The sequence below is a fragment of the Phyllobates terribilis genome, unplaced genomic scaffold (assembly GCF_046119375.1).
Source record: "Phyllobates terribilis strain yellow unplaced genomic scaffold, ASM4611937v1 Scaffold_12__6_contigs__length_324123572, whole genome shotgun sequence".
In the NCBI taxonomy this organism is placed as follows: Eukaryota; Metazoa; Chordata; class Amphibia; order Anura; family Dendrobatidae; genus Phyllobates; species Phyllobates terribilis.
Genome location: NW_027362772.1, coordinates 293524859 through 293548416, shown reverse-complemented (window position 1 = coordinate 293548416; position 23558 = coordinate 293524859). Strand labels below are relative to the sequence as shown.

The 23558-nt window shown below is 45.9% G+C and overlaps 1 long non-coding RNA gene across 1 annotated transcript in view; it reads right to left on the bottom strand.

Annotated features, from left to right (window-relative positions):
• Positions 1-18716, bottom strand: part of LOC141171633 (uncharacterized) — a 40667-nt gene extending 21951 nt beyond the window's left edge. Inside the window, exon 1 of the long non-coding RNA XR_012252365.1 lies at positions 18438-18716. This is a non-coding gene — a long non-coding RNA (uncharacterized lncRNA). The remainder of the gene's footprint in view (positions 1-18437) is intronic.
• Between the last annotated feature and the right edge of the window lie 4842 nt (positions 18717-23558).

The window sequence follows — 23558 nt, the reverse complement described above, 5'->3', positions numbered from 1 at the left end:
CGGGGTTGATTTGCCCTCTGGAGGTTCCTAGTGCACCTTGGACGCATCTCACAATGGATTTTATTACTGATCTTCCTGTGTCTGAGGGTTTTACTGTCATCTGGGTGGTCGTGGACCGTCTTAGTAAGATGTGTCATTTGGTTCCATTCATTAAGTTGCCCTGCGCCAAGACACTTGCTAAGGCGTTTGTTAAGGAGATTGTCAAGCTCCATGGTGTTCCCACAGATATTGTTTCTGATAGAGGACCTCAGTTTGTGGCTCGCTTTTGGTGTGCTTTTTGTGACAGGTTGGGAGTCCATTTGTCATTTTCGTCTGGTTATCATCCTGAGTCTAATGGACAGACTGAAAGAAAGAACCAGGATGTTGAACAATTTTTGCGTTGTTTTGTGGCGGACAATCAAGAGGTGTGGTCTGAGTTTCTGCCTCTCGCAGAATTTGCTCTTAACAATCATACATCCTCCTCTGCTGCGTGTTCTCCTTTTTTTTGTTGTAATGGGAGACATCCGTCTTTAGGTTATTTCTCCAAATTAGGGTCGGCGGTGCCGGAGGAGGAGAATTTTTCCGGTGATTTGGAGAGAGTTTGGACTAATGTACATTGCAACCTTCAAGAGGCTAACAAGAAGTCCAAGAAGTATTTTGACAGAAAATGTAAGGAGGTTTTGTTTACTGTGGGTGACATGGTTTTGTTGCCCTCGAAGAACCTGCGGTTGAGGATTCTCTCTAAAAAACTGGGTCCTAAGTTTGTTGGTCCATTTAAAGTGCTTCGAGTTATTAACCCGTCTGCTGCTAGGTTGGAAGTCCCTACTTCCTGGAAGATTAATCCTGTGTTTCATGTTTCCTTGTGGAAAAAGTCTGATGTATCAGATAGGGATGCCACTGTCACAGTTCCCCCTGTGGTGGAAGACTGCGAATATGAAATTTCTCGTATCTTGAATTCTAGATGGCATAGAGGGAGATTACAGTATCTTGTCTCCTGGAAGGGTTTTTGGTCCCGAAGACAACTCCTCCTGGCTAAGGATGGATGATGTCTCTGCTCCTAGGCTTGTTGAAGCTCTCCACAAGAGGTTTCCGGATAGGCCTGGGCCTGGAGGATCCGGAGGATCCTCATAAAAGAGGGGGTACTGTCAGAACCCTCCTGTTTGTTTTTTCCATCTTGTGTTTTGCGGTCACGTGACCATCTGCCTTTATATTCCAGCTCCGCCGTTTTGGCTGTGCTGGACTTCAGTATTTGTTTCTCTAGCCTGGAGCTTTGGTGCCTTTCTCTGTCAGTTCGCTTGGTCCTTCTGGGACCTTTAGTATCTTTTTGTCAGTTTGTCTTTTTGTGTTCTGCAACAACTTCTCTTTTTAGGAGGTGTCCCATTTTTGTCCCAGTCCTTAGTTCTTTTAGGGACCCCTACCTTTATGCTATAGGTCTTTGTTCAGACTGGCCAAGGACTAAGGCGGGTCTGTTCGCTAGGAACAGGCAGCCCGCTACATCGTAGGGATTTAGCTTAGTCTTACTGTAGGGACAGCCTTCCCCTATCTTTCCTTAGTACATGTTGCAGATCATAACACCATCGGCCCCAGCAATGGCATCACAGGGGTGCCAATCAGTGGGAGACGGAGCCTCCTCCCTCTCCCAGCCTTCTAAAAGCTGTGATCCCTATTGATTGTGGGATTTAGAGGGCTAAACAGCCCGAGGCTGTGCGAGCACTACTCCTGGCTGTGAGAGCCAGGTCTCGGCTATCACTTAAGCTGAGTTCCCAGCAGAGATCGTGAGGGCACGATCGCCATGATGTACTAATACGTCCATTTGCGGGAACGGTATGTTATATATCAGGAAAAAGTTACAGGAAACCTGTCATTATCCACAAATGCTATTAATATCTTGTTATAGGCGTACTCTTCAGGTAAATAGTATTATAATATCAACAACTTAAAAAATTCTCATATAATATATAATTTCTCCCATTATATCCTATGTAGTAGTAGTATTATAAACCAAAAGCAGAAAGATCAATCTTGTGGTTAAGGTATCATGTGGAGTAGTTATCCACAGAAAATGTAATTACTGAAAAGAGATCAGAAAACATAGGAAAATGGATAGGGTTCCGATTTGCCTATCTAGCAATCCTACAAACAGCTCTCACTGAAATTTTGATTGGTCTTCCAGACCTTATCTTGACCTCCACTGGTCTTATTAACTACCATTTCCTAATTACATTTCGAACTGAGGAAAGTGGCAACTTGAAAATTATCCTCTTATAGTCTTCTCCTGCTTTGAGGGCCTCCACCATTTTCATTTTCAGAGTGCTAGGCAGCTGCTTAGTAGAATCCATAGCTGCTATTTTTTGGCACAAGGTCAGAGGAGGCTGGGTTTTTATAAAGCTGGGAAATTTGCATCACCTGGCCTTTCGTAACAATGATAGTAAACAAGTCATAACCCTAACAGGCTAATTAAGGTCTGAAAACTTGGTCAAAGTTTTGTACTTTTGTATTAGCCCATTTTCTTTTTTTGTAATTTTTAAATGACTATATATATTTTTTTTGCCTAAAATACAAAGAAAATGTGTCATTTTTAGCTATAGGCCTTTTAGAGATCATTTCATGTTCATCTTGATTAACTGTTCACAATAACAGTAATTTTGACCAGGGGTGCCGAAACTTTTGCATGCCTCTGTATCTATAACTATACTATATTACAGAAGTGATGACACAATGGAGTGGCATGTAGTATCAATATATCTTTTTAGCAGATTGTCCACCAAGTATATATTATCTATGATTAAATGTTGAATAAACTAGTTATTTTGATACCACAATATATCTCCCTTTTCCTGTTTTTTCTGATCTCTCTTCAGTGTTACATTTTCTATGGATACTACTCCACATGATACCTTTACCGCGACATTGATCTTTCTTCTTTTGGTTTATAGTATTATAATGCTGCCTGACCACTTTATTGAAAGCAAGAGAAAATTAACTATATTCTTCCCAGTAGCCACAAGCTTTCACTCAAAGAATCATGCCAAGAGTGGCTTCCATCACTGCTCTCTATACTGTAAGGAGCGGCACTTTGACAGGTTGTTCTGCACCGATGTGCTGTAGAGCGAGCTGTCAATCTTAGTGCCAGGGTGTGTCTATAGCCACTGCTGGAAATGGCTGAGAAGAGGGTACTGAAGCCACTCTGTGCACACCTCTATGACGGCAAGCTTGTGGCTCCAGGAGGAGTAAAGTTAATTTTCTCCCAGTAGCTGTACTTTCAGAGAGGTAGCCATCAGGCAGCATTGCAACATTATTAACCTGCATATTAACCCTATATCTGCATGTTAATAGTGTTTGAGAACAAGACAGGTTCCCTTTAAGCCTTTTCTGTGTACAGGAAAAGCCCTGATTTCCATCATGACTAATGAAATATGGTTAATGTATGTCCTGTCAAAGTTCTGGGGGTAAACACCGACAGTAGCCACAGGCTGTTATTTATGCGGAAGAGGACGAAAGAATGTTATTTGTTGCTTGAGTTTGGTTAACTAATTTCTTTACTACTGGATTGTGGCCAATGGCAACCATAAGTCACTGGTTATTCTGTGGTATCTATCAAAGATATACACAGGAGAATACTCTTGATGCACATCTTCATTCTACATACTAAACACAATGTGCCTTACTGTGCTGTTAGAACAACTCTTATTATAAAACACTTAAGATTGAGAATTATGATCTGGGTGAATAAATGCAGACTATTCCATGGATATTAGAAATGTCATTTCAATAAACACTATATCAGATAAATAATAGATATACTGTGTAAACGTCTCCTAAATTTGCGTTCATATTGCTAGAATGGAAGTAACTATGTCCAAGGTGGTTGATTTTCGTAATTATTTGACAAATATTTCACCTGCTTTCTCCTATATCTGCATGCAATTTTGCAGCATGGCTCCAGTTAAATGCACCTATACGTTCGTCCATCCATCTTTTTACCTCCAAGATGCATATGTCTCTGGCCTTCAGCAATATAATGTGTGACGCGCCCCTGGGCCTGCTATCTGGTGTAGCGTTGCGCACGCAGGGGTTACCCGGAGCCGGATCTATTAGGGGTGGTAGTCCTTGTGGCGGTGACCCGGTCCGTGCCCAGGGAGTCAGACTGAGTGGCGGTGTACGTAGCAGTAGATATTGGACGACTACGCCACCCGTTGAATGCAGCTATGGAGCCGCCGCTGCAGGGCAGACCGCTGAGGCCGGTGACACAGTTGTGCAGCGGAGATGGTATAACCCCCAACGGGAGGGGTATGGCCTCAGGGCAGCCGACGCGGATGATGGGGGTAGCAGGAACCACTCGGAGACGGTACGGTGTAGTTCAGGGTCTTTACTGGTGACAAAGACAGACCCTCCCGGAGTACTGGCTAGCGAATGGGGCCTGGTCAGTCCTTGAGCAGATGGGATTTCCCCTGGCCAGGCGGAGCTGTAGGCCTTCCCAACTAACTGTACTCTTCTGGCTACCTTGCTAGAGGCGGGTAAAAGTAGCCCACGTCCCTGAGTGTACCGTGTGGTGCTCACCCGTATGGCCGGTGACTCGGGACCTTCTATTTGCTTCCGCTCCACGACGGCGGTGCTGGACCCACGCGTGTGACCGTGCCTTCGGGTTTCTTGGCCAGAGGACCGGAAATCCCCTGCCTGACGGATTCTGCTGCTGGGTAAAAGTTAGTCCCCACAGCCTCGGACTCCGGGTCCGGTGAGAAAGCTTCGATCAGGGCGAGCTCTACAGCTACCAGCCCCTGACCTCTTCTTAGCACGATTCCCACAGAGCTCCTCGTCTTTCTTTCCTATTACTGCTTCTCTTCTTCTCTCTACTCTTCTTCCTAACCCTGCCTCAGCCCCAGGTTTATATAGGGGAAGTTCTTCCCCTCCCAGGACTGGGCAGGAGGTGTGGCATGCATAGGATCCCTGACCAAGAGACCTCCCACCTGCTCTCAGACATAACATCGCTGTTACTGTGGAAACCAGACCCCTGGGGTGCCACATTCCCCCCTAGTGAAATTTAGTACTCCGGGACTAAACATATTTTTAGAAAAACATAACAAGGTATAAACAATAATAATACAATAAGAAAAACACATAAAGATGGTTACGGCGTGTCCGCAACCGGGTGCAGTTTTGAAGAAAAGCAAGGTGTCCATTTCACCAAACAGGGAGACGTAACCAGGTAGGGGTCTGTCCTGCCCCGAGTCCTTAACAGTCTTTAGTCCATTCCTAGGTTACGCTCCAACCAATTGTACAAGGATTCCCGGTAAACACTTCAAATCCTCCAACGTGCGGGTAACTGGCCTCTAGTGGCCCTAGTGGACCTACGGAGCTGACTGTCTGGCCCTGAACTACAGGGTGTAGGAGCTGTCAAGGGTAAACTGGGCAGCTGTCTACGGGCTCTTTGGCTCACTAGGGGTACGGCAGGCTCACTATAAGCAGAGGGTTGATCCTCCTGTTCTGCTTGTGTGGAGTCTCTTGCCTCCTGGACCGGCTGCTCTCCCAGCTCTACCTGTTGCTCCGTAGGCACTTGGGATGCTGGTTGGAGGAACGTGAGGACGGGTACCACAACTGCACCATTGACTTGAGTCCAGGACCGAGGGAAGTCTCCGAGCACAGTACTAACCATAACTTCCCTTTCCTCTACGGGTCGAGGGTCTTCTTGTTCCCCTTCTGGGTTCCGTAGCTGTTCGGGACACTTCTTCAGGTGATCCCGGGATACAATGGCTGTGGTTTCCCCTCCGTCTTTACTGATGGTACAAACCTTTGGGTTGTCGTGGCTTGAGGGCAGTACGGTGTACGGGTCCTTCTCCCACTGGTCGTCCAACTTGTGGAGCCGTCTCTTCCTCTTCAAGACCTGCTCTCCGGGTACCAGGGGAACAGCGGGAGCATACTGGTTGTAAGTTTTCTCTTGTCTTTCCCTAGCCAGACAGAGACTTCGCTCCACGCTCTCCTGTACTTTTCGGTACTGCTGCTGCCTCTCTGTGTCCCAGTCTGCTTCCGGTGAAGTGTCCTCGGGTGTCAGGACTCCCATCTCCAGGTCAACAGGTAGCTTACCAGGCCTTGCCCTCATTAGGTAAGCCGGGGTACAGTTGGTGGAACCTACAGGGATGTAGTTGTATAGATCCACCAGGTCGGGCAGCTTCTCAGGCCACAGACTGCGTTCTTCCAGGGGCAATGTTTTTAGAAGATCTATCACCACCTGGTTCATTTTCTCACAAAGTCCATTAGTTTGCGGATGATAGGGTGTCGTCCTGATCTTCCGGCAGCCATACAGAGTACAGAATTCTTGGAAGACCTCCGCTTCAAAGGCAGGTCCCTGGTCCGTCAGCACCTGCTCTGGGTAGCCGTGTGGACGGCAGAAGTGCTGCTGGAAGGCTCTAGCTGCTGTTTGAGCCGTTAAGTCCTTGACGGGGACGACAACCAAGAACCGGGAGTAGTGATCCACGATGGTTAATGCGTAGACGTAGCCACTTCTGCTTGGGGTCAGTTTTACATGATCCAAGGCCACCAGTTCCAACGGCTGCCGGGTGACGATGGACTGAAGGGGGGTCTTCTGGCTGGCACGGTCCTTCCTTCTTAGGTTGCATGGGCCACAGTCTCTGCACCACCTCTCGATGGTTCCTCTCATGCCTACCCAATGGAACCGCCCGCGCAGCAGGAACTCCAGCTTCTTCCATCCGAAGTGCCCAGCCCCGTCGTGGTATGCCTCCATCACCATAGCTGCGTCCCTTCTTGGCACCACTACTTGCCAGACCAGTTCATGCGTCCGGGAGTTAACCATTCTGCGGCACAACTTCCCCTTGTAAAGGAACAGTCGACTCTTCTCAGCCCACAGTTGCTTGGTCTCCTCCGGAGCGTCCGGGTCAAGGCGAGCTTCTGGCTGAGTCAGCATCTCCTTCACCAGCCGGACGGCAGGGTCACTGTCTTGCGTTTCCGCCCAGTTGTAGTGAGGTAAGGGGTTGAACGTAGCGGCTTGCTTACCCCTTACACGGTGGGAATACTGGACAGTCCCATGACGGTGGAACGCAGGGAGTTCAACCTCTTCCAAATCTTCTGAATCCTCACCCTCGTCTGGTAGGTTTGGCATCCTAGACAGGGCGTCCGCGTTGGTATTGGAGCGTCCTGCCCGGCATTTGATTGTGAACTCATAGTTGGATAGGCGGGCCATCCATCTCTGCTCCAGGGCACCGAGCCTTGCCGTGTCCAGATGCGTCAACGGGTTGTTATCCGTGTACACGGTGAACCGGGAAGAGGCGAGGTAGTGCTTAAAGCGTTCGGTGACTGCCCACACCACTGCCAGGAACTCCAGCTTGAATGAGCTGTAATTCTCAGGGTTTCTTTCGGTGGGTCTCAGTTTTCGGCTGGCGTAAGCAATTACCCGTTCTTTCCCCTGCTGGATCTGGGACAGTACGGCTCCTAGCCCAATGTTACTGGCGTCGGTGTAGAGGATAAAGGGCTGGCTATAATCAGGGTACGCCAGAATTTCATCCCCCGTGAGGGCCATCTTCAGCTGGCAGAAGGACTCTTCTTCTAACTTCTCCCATCTGAAGGGCGGCTTCTGGTTCTTGGCCTTCCGGGACTGGCCTATCAGGAGGTCCTGCATAGGAGCTGCCTTTTTGGTGAAACCGGGAATGAATCTGCGGTAGTAGCCTACCAACCCTAGGAACTGCCGCACTTCCTTTACACTGGAGGGACTTGGCCATTCCTTAATTGCTGTGATCTTATCAGGGTCAGGAGCCACTCCGTCAGCGCTCACCACGTGTCCCAGGTACTGCACCTTTGGTTTCAGGAGGTGACACTTGGAGGGTTTCACCTTTAGGCCGTAGTTTGCCAGAGCTTCGAACACTTCCGCCAGGTGTTTCAGGTGATCCTCGTAGGTTTTGGAATAGACGATGACATCGTCCAGGTATAGCAGGACCGTCTCGAAGTTTAGGTGTCCCAGACAGCATTCCATCAACCGTTGGAAGGTTCCTGGTGCGTTGCAGAGTCCGAACGGCATGCAGGTAAACTCGCTAAGTCCCATCGGGGTGGTGAATGCGGTCTTCTCCCGGTCCGCCTCTGCTACAGGAACCTGCCAGTACCCGCTAGTAAGATCCAAAGTGGAGACGAAATTAGCAGATCTTAAAGCAGCCAAAGACTCCTCTATCCTTGGTAGTGGGTACGCATCTTTGTGGGTGATATGGTTGATTTTCCGGTAATCTACACACATTCTCATGGTGTTGTCTTTTTTTTTAACCAAGACTAGTGGAGCTGCCCAGGGGCTACAGCTATCCCTGATTACCCCAGCCTCCTTCATGTCTCTGAGCATCCCCTTGGCGTGTTGGTAATGTGCAGGGGGTACGGGTCGGTATCTCTCCTTTATGGGAGGATGATCTCCCGTGGGGATGTGGTGTTCTACCCCCTTGACTCGCCCGAAGTCTAACGGGTGTTTACTAAACACTCTCTCATACTCTTGAACCACCCGATAGACTCCCTGTTTCTGGTGTGAGGGAGTGGAGTCAGTACCCAAATGTAGTTGCTGACACCAGTCCTCCATTGTCTTCTCAGAGCCGTTACCTTCCTCCGGAGAAGATGGAGGCAAGGGTTCTATGGACTGTATGGAATTTCGATTGATGGTATACAATTTGGCCAGCGTGGCATACCTGGGCAGGTATATTTCCCTCTTCCCGATATTCACTACGCGAACGGGCACCCTCCCATGGCGTACATTGACCACCCCCCGTGCTGTCAAAATGGTGGGCCTACTGTCTGAGTAAACTGGTTCTACCATTGCCTGGTAATCTCTACCTCTCAGACCAATAGCTGCCCGGCACCAAATCATCATTTCACTTTTTGGGGGCATGGCAATAGGAAAAGGGTCACACATTCTCACGCTACCAATCTCACCACCGGAGAGTTCCACCTGTTGCTGTCGCATCAGTGCCCGGATCTCTTTCTGGAGCACTCGCTGCTCGCCGGAGCTGGCGTTCTTGGCAACCTGCTGTAAAATGAAAATCACTTCTGCAAGACAATTTTCAATCACATTAGTTCCTAGAGTTATCTTTGGGTGACTCTCGTGTTTGTCAATGTCTACAATGATCAGTCCCTGTGCTGCCAGTTCGACTCTACCGATTTTAATGGTCACCTCTTTAAATCCGATCTGTGGCACGGGCTGACCATTGCTGGCGATGATACTCAAGTCGTCGTCAGGGTAGCGGGTTATATCCGAGTCATTCCAGTACTGCTTGAAGAGCATGTACGGGATGGTGGTGACCTGTGACCCGGTGTCCAGTAGGGCACTCATAGGAATGCTATCCAGTACCACAGGCAAGACTGGACGTCCTCCCACGTATTTGTCACGCCAGTTCGATGGGCCTGATGATCTTTTTCCTAGGGGTTGGCCCTCTACCCTAGGTTGGGCCAGTTTAAAGGACAATACCTTGCCATATGTCCGGGTTGATTGCAGTGGCGGCAGATGGGTTGTCCGTCCTCGTTGTATCGGTCGCTGGGTCTTCCTCTGGCCGGTGGGGTCCTCCTTGGTCGACGCCACGGGATGTCCTCCGGTCCGGATGCCAGCTGGCTCTTCCCCGAAGTGGAAACCTGTAAAGACTGCACAGTTCGGGTTAGCGCAGCAACGCTTTTAGCTAGCTCTTGGACCTGATGGTGCAGGTCTGGAGCCGAGTCATTGCTCAAAGCCTGCGCATCAGTTCCCACAGGCCCTGCCGACAAGGGCGCCGCCTCCTGGTGGTAAGTGGTAGTGGGGCGTCTGTGGGTCACAACGCCACCTGGTGCTGGTTCTCGGAGCACCCGGATGGCTCTGTCCTTGAACTGTGCAAATCCCAGATGAGGGTCCTGTAAGGCCATTGCCCGCAACTGAGTTCGGTGGGCATTGCAATATAAACCCTCTATAAATTGTTCAGTCAACAGCCTGTCCTCGTCTCCCACGCCGTCAGGGTCGGTCTGCTTAATGGCTCTCAGGGCCTCTTGTAGGTTCAGAGCATAGTCCCTTATACTCTCTTGTGCTCGCGGCTTGCACCCGTAGAATCTAAGCTTGATCTCGGCTGAGGTGCGGGTATCAAAGGTGTCCCTCAGCCGGGTTAGTATCCCTGCGACAGTCCTCCCCCCAGGTGGCCAGGACTTTACCTCCCTTTGGGCTGCCCCGGTTAATTGGGCCACCAGAATGCTCACTTTTTGCTCTTCTGTGAGGGGGTACACCTGGAAGAGGCTATCCAGCTTTTCTCTAAAGTCATGCAGGGTATGTGACTCCCCTGAGTACTGGGGTAGCCAGGCTGCCCCCGGGATATAGGGCATGGTGAAAGGCATGACCGCAACAGCGGTGGCGCTGGCGGGGGTTGGAGCGGTGAAGCTCTCCTCCGTATCCGACATCCTTCTCCCCCCTAGTGGACCGTGGCCTACCTTGCGATGATCCTCTTCCGTAGGCCGCGGCTCCGCAGTGGATCGTCAGGGTTGAGGACCTTCCGTCGCGCTCCTGTGACGTCGGCGTCGGCTGGGCTCCTTCCAGGACCTTACGCAGCGTCCGGACGTGAGGCGGGGCTTCAGTTCTCGCGCGCTTTCGGAGTCCACGCCCCTCTTCTTCCCGCGCGGCGTCCTCAAGATGGCGTCCAATGGCGGGAAAACTCCACGCATGGCGGGAAGAAGGCCGAAGATGGCGCCGGATGGCGGGAATCTTCACCACAGGTAAGTTAAAAAGTCTCTTTTTCAGGCACGCAGTACCCGGTGGTTGCGGGCACGTGATCCTGCCGACTACGCCAAAAGCTGACGCGCCCCTGGGCCTGCTTTCTGGTGTAGCGTTGCGCACGCAGGGGTTACCCGGAGCCGGATCTATTAGGGGTGGTAGTCCTTGTGGCGGTGACCCGGTCCGTGCCCAGGGAGTCAGACTGAGTGGCGGTGTACGTAGCAGTAGATATTGGACGACTACGCCACCCGTTGAATGCAGCTATGGAGCCGCCGCTGCAGGGCAGACCGCTGAGGCCGGTGACACAGTTGTGCAGCGGAGATGGTATAACCCCCAACGAGAGGGGTATGGCCTCAGGGCAGCCGACGCGGATGATGGGGGTAGCAGGAACCACTCGGAGACGGTACGGTGTAGTTCAGGGTCTTTATTGGTGACAAAGACAGACCCTCCCGGAGTACTGGCTAGCGAATGGGGCCTGGTCAGTCCTTGAGCAGATGGGATTTCCCCTGGCCAGGCGGAGCTGTAGGCCTTCCCAACTAACTGTACTCTTCTGGCTACCTTGCTAGAGGCGGGTAAAAGTAGCCCACGTCCCTGAGTGTACCGTGTGGTGCTCACCCGTATGGCCGGTGACTCGGGGCCTTCTATTTGCTTCCGCTCCACGACGGCGGTGCTGGTCCCACGCGTGTGACCGTGCCTTCGGGTTTCTTGGCCAGAGGACCGGAAATCCCCTGCCTGACGGATTCTGCTGCTGGGTAAAAGTTAGTCCCCACAGCCTCGGACTCCGGGTCCGGTGAGAAAGCTTCGATCAGGGCGAGCTCTACAGCTACCAGCCCCTGACCTCTTCTTAGCACGATTCCCACAGAGCTCCTCGTCTTTCTTTCCTATTACTGCTTCTCTTCTTCTCTCTACTCTTCTTCCTAACCCTGCCTCAGCCCCAGGTTTATATAGGGGAAGTTCTTCCCCTCCCAGGACTGGGCAGGAGGTGTGGCATGCATAGGATCCCTGACCAAGAGACCTCCCACCTGCTCTCAGACATAACATCGCTGTTACTGTGGAAACCAGACCCCTGGGGTGCCACATGTGTTTGAAAAACTTAGAGGCTTCAAACAAATGATGAACCATGGAAATGGGACTGATATCAATCAAAATATCTCCATTTATATTACCTGCAAAAAAAAGTCTGAATTAAACACATGATTGGAAAAGTCACAAAAAAGGGATTTTCTGTATTATTTAAAAACAAAATCTTCTACCCAGTATTAATTTTGTTTCTTAATAGTGATGAGCGAGCACTAAAAAGCTATGGTACTCGTTGATCGGGTCGAGCAAATTGGAATACTCGGGTGCTCAGACCGAGTAACAAGCCCAATGTAGGTCTATGGGAAGCTCAAGCATTTTTCAGGCGGCTCCCCCCAGTGGTCTGCAGAGGGCCTAAAAATTGCCCAAATCGATGGGAACAGTACTCAAATGACATGGGAACAGCATAAGGAAGACCCCTGGAAGCATTTCTGACTCCCAGGTCACTGCCTAAAAGTGTTCCCATCAAAAGTGATCCTTGGCGCATGCAGAGATGCCTTCCGCCATGCACTTGTCTTTGCAGACTTGCAACAATCACAGTCCACGTCCTTGTCCCAGTGCAGCGTTCAGTTGTCCCTTCCCTATTCCTTGGAATGCAAGTGCAAATATTCAGCCAGCCTCCCACCCACCCACAGGCTGCAATAATATACTGCCAAATTTTTGACAGCTGCTTGCACTTGAAATGAGTCTTTTTAGGCTTGTGGAGGCAGAAGCTGTCCACCAACTCATGGCGGCTGCCGGGTGTCCATACTAGGTCCCCAGCCGCCACTATTTCTCCCGTTGTCATCTCCGCCTTCCACAAGCAGGGGTCCCATAACATTACCTGTGCCCTCCCCAGTGGACTTGGGTGGGAAATATCACCTAACCACAAGTTTTCTGTTAATTGGAATGCAAGCGCAAGTACGCAGCAAGCCAGCCACCCACAGGCCGCAATAGTAAACTGCCAGATTTCTGGGTCGCTGCTGGCACTTCAAATGTGGCCTTTTAGGTTCGTGGAGGCGGAAGTCTATCACAACCTCATGGCGGCGGCAGCCGGGTGTCCATACTCGGTCCCCAGCCGCCACTATTTCTCTCGGTATCGTCTCCGCCTTCCACAAGCACAGGTCCCACAACATTACCCTTGCACTCACCGGTGCACTTACTGGGAAGGACCGCCTAACCACAAACAAGTGGACAAGTAAATGTGTCCAGGGACGGTACGGAGCCAGTCCACAACTTTTTGTGAGAGTTGTATTTTACCACAGCCATATTTTTTAGCTCGGTGAAAGGACTGACTTTTGGGAAACCGTATCTACTCTGGGTGTCATTTCTCCCAGGAAGCCCTCTAATGCAGCTTGGCGCATAAGCAATGGCAGAAGCCCGTCCAACATCAGCTCGCACTTGTTGGTGGTGCTTCGACACAAACATCTTTCTTTGCCCTTTAATTTGATGACTACAGAATTAAGCAATGGTCTGATCTGCAATGCGGTTTCAGAAATAACATTCAATTAAGCATGTCCAATCCACATTAAAAGATGCAGCCATAGAGTGTCCGGGAACCTTCCCACACTTTTCTTAGCAAGGGCTGCTTCTCGGTATGGTTGGACGGGCCCACCAGAGAATCGGAGACTCCTCCGGTGGGCCTTGGCTTCTCCATCGCACTGACACACTGCAACAAAATTTAAATGGAGGCCTGAAATGGCTGAATTTGGAGCACACTTATATGTGTTATGTGTGATGGAAAACCACAATTTTAAATAGCTGGCCTGTAGGTTACTATTTTTCACAGCGACCAGGTGTCAATACCTTCACTAACACACTGCAACAAAATTTAAATGGAGGCCAATATTTTCCACGTTCACTACAAATTTCTGGATTTATATACACTGTGTGCAGAATTATTAGGCAAGTTGTATTTTAGAGGATTATTTTTATTATTGATCAACAACTATGTTCTCAATCAACTGAAAAGACTCATAAATATCCAAGCTTAATATTTTTGGAAGCTGGAGTGTTTTTTTTTTTTAGATTTGGCTATCTTAGGAGGATATCTGTTTGTGCAGGTAACTATTACTGTGCAGAATTATTAGGCAACTTAATAAAAACCAAATATAATCCCATCTCACTTGTTTATTTTCACCAGGTAAGCCAATATCAGTGAACAAAATTTAGAAATAAACATTTCTGACATGCAAAAACAAAAATCAAAAAAATTAGCGATCAATATAGCCACCTTTCTTTATTATGACACTCAACAGCCTCCCATCCATAGATTCTGTCAGTTGCTTGATCTGTTTTCGATCAACATTGCGTGCAGCAGCCACCACAGCCCCCAGACACTGGTCAGAGAGGTGTACTGTTTTCCCTCCCTGTAGATCTCACATTTTATGATGGACCACAGGTTCTCTATGGGTTTCAGATCAGGTGAACAAGAGGGCCATATCATTATTTTTTCTTTTTTTAGACCTCTACTGGCCAGCCACGCTGTGAAGTAGTTGGATGCATGTGATGGAGCATTGTCCTGCATGAAAATCATGTTTTTCTTGAACGATACTGACTTCTTCCTTACCACTGCTTGAAGAAGTTGTCTTCCAGAAACTGGCAGTAAGTCTGGGAGTTGAGCTTCACTCCATCCTCAACCCTAAAAGGTCCCACAAGTTCATATTTGATGATACCAGCCCATACCAGTACCCCACCTCCACCTTGCTGGCATCTGAGTCGGAGTGGAGCTCTCTGCCCTTTATTGATCAAGGCTCTGGCCCATCCATCTGGCCCATCAGGAGTCACGCTCATTTCATCAGTCCATAAAACCTTTGAAAAATCAGTCTTAAGATATTTCTTGACCCATTCTTGACATTTTATCTTATGTTTCTTGTTCAAAGGTGGTCGTTTTTCAGCCTTCCTTACCTTGGCCATGTCCCTGAGTATCGCACACCTTGCGCTTTTTGATACTCCAGTAACTTTGCAGCTCTGAAATATGGCAAAACTGGTGGCGAATGGCATCTTGGCAGCTTCACGCTTGATTTTCCTCAATTCATGGACAGTTATTTTGCGCCTTTTTTGGCCAACACGCTTCTTGCGACCCTGTTGGCTATTTGCCATGAAATGCTTGATTGTTCGGTGACCACGCTTCAAAAGTTTGGAAATTTCAAGACTGCTGCATCCCTCTGCAAGACATCTCACAATTTTGGACTTTTCAGAGCCCGTCAAATCTCTCTTCTGACCCATTTTGCCAAAGGAAAGGAAGTTGCCTAATAATTAAGCACACCTTATATAGGGTGTTGATGTCATTAGTCAACACCCCTCCTCATTACAGAGATGCACATCACCAGATTTACTTAATTGGTAGTTGGCTCTCAAGCCTATGCAGCTTGGAGTAGAACAACATGTATAAAAAGTATCATGTGATCAAAATGCTCATTAGCCTAATAATTCTGCACGCGGTGTAGCTGTAATATGGAAAGAATCTGGCTGTATTCTGCTGTGGCAACAAGCAAATGGAGCACAAAAATTGTGTTCTCTGGATTGCTTTTTAAGCAAATAATCAGGATTAAGATCAAAAAAATAATTATCCCTGGCCCCGGATACCTTTGGCTATTTCTAGAAATATCTGTAACAGCAGGAGCAGACAGAATAGGAATGGACCCTCGTGCTGTATTATACACTGCAGTCTGCCACATACACTGCCTGTCTGCCTAGCTCTGATATATATTCACTTTACAGCCTGTGACGTAATAGTACGCACCAGGCTGTCACCCCCTGTTCAGTGCGAGCTTCGGCGCTGAGCCCACACTGAACCGGGCACATGTCAGCTGATTATTTCAGCTGACATGTGCCCGCAACAGCCACGGGTGGAATCGTAATCCACCCGTGGCTGTTAACATGTTAAATGCCGCTGTCAATCTCTGACAGCGGCATTTAACATCGCCGCGCCGGAAGCGCGTCACTTACCCCGCCCATCGGTGACCCCGTCACGTGATCGCGGGTCACTGATGGGTGGGCATGACAACCCTGGGTCTGCAGCAGACCCCAGTGGTTGTCATGTGCTGATCGCTATGAGCGCCACCTAGTGGTCGGCGCTCATAGCACAGGAGCATTTCTGCTACATGCAGGTGATCTGCTGATCATCTGTATGTAGCAGAGGCAATCAGACAAGTGCTGCTTCTAGTCTCATATGGAGACTATAGAAACAAGCAAAAAGTGAAAAGAAAATGTTTTTGAAAATATTAAAAAAATTTAAAAAAATATAAAAGTTTAAATCACCCCCCTTTCGCCCCATACAAAATAAAATAATAAAAAAAACTACATAAACATATTTAGTATCGCCGCGTTCAGAATTGCCCGATCTATCAATATAAAAAAATAGTTAATCCGATCGGTAAACGGCGTAATGAGAAAAAAATTCTAAATGCCAGAATTAAGTTTTTTGGTCGCCACAATATTGCAATAAAATGCAATAACTGGCGATGGAAACATCGGATCTACCCCAAAATGGTATCAATAAAAACTACATCTCGGTGCGCAAAAAATAAGCCCTCACCCGGCCCCACATCCCGAAAAATGGAGACGCTACAGGTCTTAGAATATGGCGCTATTTTTTTTTTACCAAACTTTGGATTTTTTATTCACCACTTAAATAAAAAGAACCTATACATGCTTGGTGTCTACTAACTCGTAATGACCTGGAGAATAATAATGGAAGGTCAGTTTTAGCATTCAGTGAACGTGGTAAAAAAATAAAAAAAAAACTGTGGTATTGCACTTTTTTTGCAATTTCACCACACTTGGAATTTTTTTCTCGTTTTCCCATACACGATATGGTAAATCTAGTAATGGCATTGAAAAGTAGAACTCATCCTGAAAAAAATAAGCCCTCATGCGGCCATATTGACCAAAAAATAAAAACGCTATGGCTCTGGGAACAAGGGGAGCAAAAAACGAAAATGCATAAAAGGAAAATCCCAGGGTTGCGAAGGGGTTAACTCTGGATGGAAATTTTAAAACTGTTTTTTTAATATATTCACTTTAATCCCTTTTCTACCTGGAAATATACAGTTAGGTCCAGAAATAGTTGGACAGTGACACAAATGTTGGCATTTTAGTTGTTTTCCAAAACATATTCCAGATCCAGTTATATAATCAATATGCACTTAAAGTGCCGACTCTCAGCTTTAATTTGAGGAATTCACATCCTCATTGAGAACGGGTTTAGGAATTGCAGCTCTTTAATATGTAGCTGCCTCTTTTTTCAAGGGACCAAAAGTAATTGGACAATTATCTCAAAAGCTCTTTAATGGGCTGGATGGGCTTTCCCCTTGTTAATATATCATCAATTAAGCAGGTAAAAGGTCTGGAGCTGATTGCAGGTGTGGTATTTGAATTTGAAAACTCTTACTGTGAAACCACAACATGCAAACAAACGAGATCTTAATGAAAGAGAAACAGACCATCATTATAATGAAAAAAAATAAATCCATTAGAGAGATAGCAGAAATATTAGGAGTGGTCAAATCAACAGTTTAGTAAATTCTGCCAAAAAAGTGTGCATTGGTGAGCTTGGGAACTCAAAAAGGCCTGGACATCCACGGGAGACCACAGTGGTGGATGATTGTAGAATCCTTTCCATGGTGAAGAAAAACCCCTTCACAACATGCATCCAACTGAAGAACACTCTCCAAGATGTCAGTGTTTCAGTATCTAAGTCTACCATAAAGAGCACAAAAACAGAGGGTTCACCACAAGGTGCAAACCATTTATGAGCCTTAAAAATAGAAAAATTAGATTAGACTTTGCCAAAAATGATCTAAAGAAGACGCCCAGTTCTGGAAAATCATTCACAGGTCAGATGAAACTAAGATCAACCGGTATGAGAATGATGGAAAAGAAAAAAGTATAGTGGAGGGTTTGAATGGCTCATGATCCAAAGCAAAGCACATCCTCTGTAAAACATGGTGGAGGCAGTGTGATGGATCGGATTTATAGAAATCTCATGCTTGCTGGGCTTTTTTTACTTACTGTAAACTGACCTCCGATGCAAATTTTCAACATGTCAGCATGTCCTCTTGCATGTCCGCTGAGATTTATGTGTGATTTTTCCCCATATACTTGCATTAGATTTGGAAAATCAGCAGGTAAAAGTTCTGGTTCATACAGGCCCTGGCACTTTATTATCCATTTTTAAAAAAGAGTTAGAGAGGAAAAGAAACACACAAGGATGCTGTCACTTTCTAGTGAGAGTTTTAGCTCACCCTAGTTTTGAGTTCTACATTTCTCATCATGGCTGCATGTGTTTTCTTTGCTGTTGCTTTTGAAAATGTGCTAAAGAGGGAGTAGAACTAGAATCACTTATATTGTGTTGTGTATGGAAGACATAGAAGCAGCTACTTCTCATCTATTAGTTTTGAGACAACCAAAAAACTAGAGATAGAGCCTAAAAAGGGCAAAACTGATGAAAAATGAAGGATATACAGTATGTCATATAATAGAAAAAACAATAACTCTACTAAACTGAAAGATCATTTATACTCTTTATAATATTCAATGTCCAGAGTTTTTTCTGCTTCCTTTTCTGGATAAGATAGATGCAGCATGTTCCCTCTAATTACTCAACCCCTAAAAAACTGAAAATGCCCAATTTGTATCTAGTTATTTACAATAAAACAAATAAAATAATGGAAAGAATAAGATCTGTACTACATACCCTCTTTAAAGGTTTTGAAAAATTTTCAAGGGGAAATTGTAGGGAATCCTCCCCAAAGACCATCTCTGGTCTAGCTGAAATTTTTTTCTCCAAATTGTCTCTGGAATCAAAATCATCTACATGGTAGCGCTTATAGGGACTGGAAGACATCGTGTAATCTTGTATCACAGACAGGGTGATTTCTTCTACATCGGTGCTAAAGGACTTTATTTCTTCACGAGGAATCAATTTACAAAGAGTGTGAGGATTCATTTCAAGTCATGAGTTTTCACCTTAATGAATCAGTCATGGGATCAAATATTGAGCGTTATGATCTTAATGATCTTTATAAGCCAAAACAGTTTTTTAGTAAAATGAACAATGGGAAAAACATCTCCACAAACTTGTTTATTTGTCAGTCTGCAATGGCTGCTTAAAAAGAAAGAATGATCAGGCATAGGATAGAGTGAAGCGCGTTAGCCAATTGATTCAAAGCTGTACTTCTTTGGCCACTGCTCAACGGAATAAAATAGGTATTGATTAAAATTTGATAAATCGGCACACGATCAATCAGTAACTATTATTAATTCCCTATACAATGTAAAACTAATATGAGACATACAATTCATATACAGTATAGCACATTAATAATACCCATAGTCATAAGCGAAAGATCTAGCTACTAGAGATGAGCGGATCTGATGAGATTCAAATTGGCCAAATCCAGTGGATTTTACCGGGATATTTGATTGGCAATACATTTATTGTCTGTGAATTGTATGTCCCATATTATGCTCTTGGATCTGGAGAGACCCCAGAGAATAATGAACATAAGATGTAAAACAGAAAAAAACAACCAGTACTCACCTCCCCACTCACTTCCACTGGTCACTAACCCTGTACCATCCTTGGTGTCCATTTTTTACCATTACTTCGCACAGAAAGTCTGTAAATTTTGCACACTAGGCTGGGAATTTCGGCCATGAGTAGGCTTTTGATGACCCTGCGCTTGTGAAGGATCATCCTGGGGCCTAATCATTACTTGAAGTCTTGGCCTAGAGTGTGCATTGTAAGGCCACTGTTATGCATGCAGGTGGCGCACATGGCTCGCATATCCACTGTGCCACGGAGCCAAGCTTACCTAGGAGGGGTGCAGATAAGCGGCTACCAGGTGTTCATTGGAGCTCAGGATGGTGGAATCAGGCTTAGCTGCATTCCAGGTACCACTCCAAGGCAGTCCCCAGTACTGCAGCTGCTGACAACAGGGGTCAGGTAAGCAGACACCAATAGGACTAGGGCTCCGTTCAGACTACTAGGTTCAGGATCCTTTGCAGAACAATCTCAGACAGGGCTGATTCGAGACTGGTTGTAGCAGTCTGGATATACCGTGTACTCGGATAGGCACACATTCAGACTCACAGGTCTCGGATACTGATTCAGACCAGGGGACGAGGTCCAGGCACTTGCCACACTAGGAGAAGGGACTTTGGGTTCAGGACTGGCAGCACCAGGACCAGGGACCTAGGGTTCATTACTGGTCACATTAGGACCAGGAATTTCACAACCTCACTAGTAGAACACCACACTGCCTAATAACTGATTGTGTTGCTTGGGGCCTCCCTATTGTGGAGGGTGCCTTTTAAACAAGATGCCTCTCAGCTATGTGCAGGTGCACAATTTTACTGAATCTTTCCCAACTAAGGCTGGGGGCATTCTACCATATGCGCGCTGCCTCTTCAAGAGCAGGGGAGCTCTCGCATGCTCACCCTAGCTACGCTGCTGGGACTCAGTATAGGAAGAAGCAGACAGCACACAGGGGAGACCACACCGCGTGGCTGAGGCGGTAAGTATGCCGTTGTCCCTGCATGGAGGGGGAAGGGGAACCATGCAGGGATGCCATCAATAGCGTTACAGCCGCAGCACATATTCTGATGTCAGAAAATTGCTGTGACCGCATGTCAATAGCCTTGAATTACCTTGGCCTCTCATGCTGAGATGGGACTTCAGGCTTTGATTAGGCCTCAGAGAATTTGGCGCATCTGCACACACAATGACAGTACACACCGTGACAGCAAGATTATTTGACCTTTTCCATGGTTGGGCAGAACAATCAAACCCAGAAGTTCTGGCTCAGCATAAGAGCCCCGCGGATTTCAGCATGAGTAAAGGTAGTCTGTAGCTGCAGCAAGGACTGGACAGGTAATGGTGATGGGTAGAGGGGCTGGATTGGTGAGAAGAAGAACTTTTCATGGATCTAATTTCTCTGGAAAATCTGGAAAAAGTTCATAAACATTAGATGGCCTTCTGGTCAGTGGTTTACGCCTACAATGATCTGTTTTCTTTGGCCACTTAAAGCCCTGCCATTTTGTTCAGTGAGTTTAAATTTAGATTTAATTTTTTTCATCTTCAGAGTGAAAAAAAAATTATCATAAAAAGTGTTCCTTATATGTTTTTCATGTCTCAGGCAAGGGTCCATAAGAGTGTTCAACATTTATGTTACATTTGGGTTGCAACAAAAGTGACTGTAGACAGCCACAGCATGATTCATGTGGGGTTACACCAATCTTTATCTTAATAATGTTGTTAAAGTATGTTGATGTTATTTTGATGTATAGCTATCAAGCTTTAATTAATACAATTTAGAACTATTTTTTCTTGTGGATCTTTAGAAACAACATATCTAGAGTTGGACAAATTTACAATATTTTACTAAGTTAAATATGATTTTAATTTAATTTTCAACCACAGCTATTTTCTCTACGCTTTTATAGTTATATATGCCAACTACTTATGGTACTGTCATGGGTACCATGGTCATGCCTACTTTCCCCATTTTGATATGAGAAGTTACTAATTGGAGATAGGAAGGGTGCTTCAGAACAGCTTTCATACTCTGCTGCAGATTTCTTGTTGAATACTTTTACATTTGATTATAAGAATGATCTGTAGAAAACATTTAAGTAAAAAAATACTTACTAAATTATTCTTGTGCTTTTCAATATTGTTTTTTTTTATTAAGTACTTTGATTGGATTAATTTTTACAATATAGAAAAAAGAATATCATTAGATTTTTTTTATATATATACTGTATATTGATGACAGTTACAGCATATTTGTTAATTGTTGAAACATTGTTGCAAATAGGTAATGCTGAAATTATGTAGGTAATGTTTTGCAAATTAGCAAATATTGATATTTATTAAAAGTGTTTTACTAAAAAATAGCAGAGCAATCATCTACCTTAGATGATTGGCTCATTTCATGGCACGAAAGGCTGTAAAAAATTCATCAAAAGCAGATATTTTTAAAAAATATGATGTTATTTGCTTTTGGTCACTGCTTCGGTGTAGTTGCTGATATATGGTTGATCACGCTCAATATGATTGCCTGAAAGATCAATCAAAATCATAAACAGTGTAATGTGAAATGGAAATTTTACCATGTAAACATGTAATTAGGAAACAAAAAAGCAATAAAATTGTCTTTGATCAAAAGAAGCCAGGATCCCATGATATTCCACATAATCAAGCCATGTATCAGCATAAGTATAAGTCTACAGTAAAGGACATTATACAAATTAGACTAAAGTCGGCTGAACCGCGGATATTTGTTTGCTCGGCCAACAGTTTAAAGAATATGAAGCCTCCCCATTCTCCCACAACAGAAGAAGCTGAGAAATATAAGGATCCAGCATGTCCAATTTTGAACTACAAATACTTTTTATCTCGATGAGATAAGCCAACACAAGGGAATCTGGCAATGTCTCTCTTGTAGAGAAAAGAGAAGCTTTTGGCAGGATAAGTTCTCCTATGTATGGATAAGTCAGGAAAAATTGCTGCCATCTAGTGTTGAGCCACCCCCGTAGTGTTCGGGTTCGGTTCGTCGAACACCGGGATGTTCGAGGAACTGTTCGTCGAACTGTTCGTCGAACACCTTAGAACACCGTCGAACACCGTTAAAACCAATGGCAGGCAAACAAAAACACATAGAAACACATAGAAAACACCTTCAAAGGTGTCCAAAAGCTGACAAACTGCTCAGAAGACGCTTTCTTTAAAAAAGTCGGCCGGCAATTCAGCAGCGGCATACACCGGTACCCGACAATTTAGACAAGAAGGAATAGAGCCCCACACATAGATTAGATAGATAGAAACATGTCAGTCACATATATATGAAGTACAGTGACAGTGTTGCTTACTGTACTTGTCATTTAGTGTAAAGGATTTATTAAAAAATATAATAGTGTTTTCATGCACTGTCTCTTTAAAAAAGCCGGCCGGCAATTCAGCATCTGTACCCGACAATTTATAACAGACAGAATAGAGCTTCACACATAGATTAGATAGATAGAAACATGTCAGTCACATATATATGAAGTACAGTGACAATGTTGCTTACTGTACTTGTCATTTAGTGTAAAGGATTTATTAAAAAAAAAATAGTGTTTTCATGCACCGTCTCTTTAAAAAAGCCGGCCGGCAATTCAGCATCTGTACCCGACAATTTATAACAGACAGAATAGAGCTTCACACATAGATTAGATAGATAGAAACATGTCAGTCACATATATATGAAGTACAGTGATAGTGTTGGTTACTGTACTTGTCATTTAGTATTAAAATAAAGGATTTATTATTAAAAAAAATTGGCGTGGGGTTCCCCTTAATTTTAGTCTCTAGCGGAGGTTAAGCAGACAGCTGGGGCAGATGTTTGAAGCCTGGGAAGGGGGTAATACCCACGGAGCTTCCCAGGCTACTAATATGAGCCCCCAGCTGAAGACATAGCCTTTACTAGCTATTAAAATGGGGGACCCCCCCAAAAAAATGACGTGGGGTCCCCCCTAATTTAATAGCTAGCAAAGGCTAGGCAGACAGCTGGGGGCTGATATTAATAGCCCAGGAAGGGAGCCATGAATATTTGCCCCCTCCCAGGCTAGAAACACCAGCCGTCAGCCTCCCCAGAAATGGCGCATTCATAGGATGCGCCAATTCTGGCACTTAGCCTCGCTCTTCTGTGACACCCCAGGGGTCTGGTTGCCACAGTGATAGAGATATTACGTCTGAGAGCAGGTGGGAGGTCTCTTGGTCAGGAATCCTATGCATGCCACACCTCCTGCCCAGTCCTGGGAGGGGAAGGACTTC